The following is a 2812-nucleotide window of genomic DNA, read 5'->3' as shown; positions in this document are numbered from 1 at the left end:
ACTTTCCAAGATCTAATTCAGCTACTACGAATGGTACTGACACGATCAACGCTCGAAGATCTAATTCATTTACCACGAACGGTAATGACACGATCACTTTCAAAGTCTAATTCAGCTACTACGAACAGTACTGACACGACAAAAGATCTAATTCGGTTACTACGAACGGTACTGACACGGTCAACTCTCAGAGATCTAATTCTATCATCACGAACGGTGTAGACACGATCACTGACCTTCTCAGTCTAATTCAGCTACTACGAACGGTACTGACACGACAGAAGATCTAATTCAGATACTACGAACGGTACTGACACGATCAAATTTCAGAGGTCTAATTCTATCATCACGAACGGTGTAGACACGATCACTGACGTCCACGGTCTAATTCAGTTACTACGAACGGTGCTGACACGACAAGATAATCTAATTCTATCATCACGAACGGTGTAGACACGATTATCTCTCCAAGATCTAATTCAGTTACTACGAACGGTGCTGACACGACAAGAGATCTAATTCCATCATCACGAACGATGTGGACACGATCAACTATTTCCTAAGTCTTATTTCAGTTATTACGAACGGTACTGACACGACAAAAGATCTAATTCTATCATCACGAACGGTGTAGACACGATCATCTTCCAAAGTCTAATTCAGTTACTACGAACGGTGCTGACACGACCAACTCTCCAAAAATCTAATTCATCTACTATACGATCAACATTCAAACAACTACTTCTCAAACACTTCAGTCTCCACATCTGGATGGCATCTTTAAGCCCATCTCCGACAAAAAGTCCCTACTTTAGCGAGGGCAAATTTATGGGCATTCTAGTGTTCAATCCTCTTCTACCTTCAGATTCCGACTGGCGTACAAACCACTCCACATCTTCAGGTTTAAGAAAATTGAACAGGGGCAGCTGTCATACCCCAAAATTTGCCCATCACATTTTATACTCAAGCTCATTTGAATCTTAGAAGCTTAAGATTCGACTGAGTATACACTCTCCTAAACAACAGCCTTCTAACTAGGGTTTTCCCTCTCTCAAAGAAAAGTCAGGTTCTGATGCCTCCAATGGACTCCATGACCTCTCATATGATTCAAATGATCCACATGCCAAGTCTGAAAATGCTTAATTTGAGAGATATGAGCTAATACATTATAGGTCCTTCTAAAGGATCGCAAAAAGTCATTTTTTCTCAAAGCTCATAACTTGAGCATGGAATATTTAATCGAGATGAAACCAAAAGCATCATTTAAAGGACATTCTAAACTTTCTAGAATGATCAATAACACCTTCACAGGGCTAAAATTGAGAGAAATACACATTGCTAAAGTCGGGAAAGTTTAGAAAGGTATATGAAGTGCAAAGTGAAGAACTGTGATTTTTTGAACCCATGGGCCTAAAATATGGATGTCAAATATGTCCATGAGCTTCATAAGCATCCCTAAACTAACTACTTTATTTTTTATAAAATTTATCTCGTTTATTTGAATTTTTATTCATTTAAATGCAAATAAATTATTATAAAATATTGAAAAATTAGTTTTAATAAAGGATTTAATTTTCTTATCAAATCTAATCAATCAAAAGGTCCAAATATGCTACAATTTTCGTGACAAGAGGAGTAGGAAAGATTTGGAATAACATGAACCAAGAATAGAAAGAAATATGTGAGATTTTCTCAAATTTTCAAGTCACCAAGGAAAACAAATGTCCAAGCCCAAAAGGTAACCCTAATCTACTTCTTATATATACAAACATTCAGAATGCATCAAGGGACAGAGCTGCAGCCCTACAACCCTAACATCAAGATGTTTCTCAAAACTTCCAAAAAACTTAAAAACTAGGGCACGCACTAAAATTCATGTTCAGGCGTTCTCAGGCGATTTTAATCACCTCACCATCATCCTGAGATGTCCAGGATTCGGTTCATGCCTTCATGCAAGCTCTGACAGTCCCAAGATGCTCTCCCTCGAAAACCATGGTTGTATCATCTTCTTTAGTTTCAAATCTTTTATCCATGCCATTTAAATGAATTTGATGTGTTCTTTCTTGTTCATGTTGATGTTTAGGTTGGTTCGGAACGTTCTTCATCGAGTTTTGATGCATCTATGGACATTCACCATTGTTAGGGCACAATGGAGCTTTCTCTTCGTGTTCCTATGTCCAAGGGGTTCTATGCGAAACCGATTCAATAATCTTGACCAGGGTGCGATTCTGAGTAGATCTGGGCGATTGGTTTTGATGTTTAACGTTGTTTTGTTGAGTTGTGATTTTCTTCAGGAATTAGCTACGAATACTTGATGCAGAATCCGCAGCTAACAAGAGGCAAAATCGCAGCTATTGGAGGGGTACAATCAGGAACGATGATGAACAGTGGTGGGACACGCGCGGAGCATTCTGATTGGACAGTCAAAAAAATAATCTCTCTCTCCAGGCGCAGACGTTTTGTATTGGCCGGTCAAAAGTCTCCCTCCGTTCTCATTGGACACCAGCGCTAGTGGTGGGCCCCTGGTTTGACTGAGGGTTGAATAAGCCACGTTTTGCAAATATAATCTCTCGGCGTGGAATTATCTTCAACAAAGCTTACATGGTTCAGCTGGCAACGCTTGGAGTTCCTTCACCTTAAGGGAGGGGGTTCGATCCCTGCTCCCGCATACACTTTTGGGAATTATTCAGCTTCAGATCCCACGCGCGCTGCTAGATAAAGATCATCATGTGCCCTCCATCATCAGCCGTTAAATTTCCACTAAAGCCAGATCAGAGAGCTCAGGATGCACGCTCACCATGCACCATCAGGA

This window comes from Vicia villosa, linkage group LG3, assembly GCF_029867415.1.
Source record: "Vicia villosa cultivar HV-30 ecotype Madison, WI linkage group LG3, Vvil1.0, whole genome shotgun sequence".
NCBI lineage: Eukaryota > Viridiplantae > Streptophyta > Magnoliopsida > Fabales > Fabaceae > Vicia > Vicia villosa.
The sequence above is the reverse complement of the archived record's forward strand: the minus strand, read 5'-3'. Positions refer to the sequence as shown.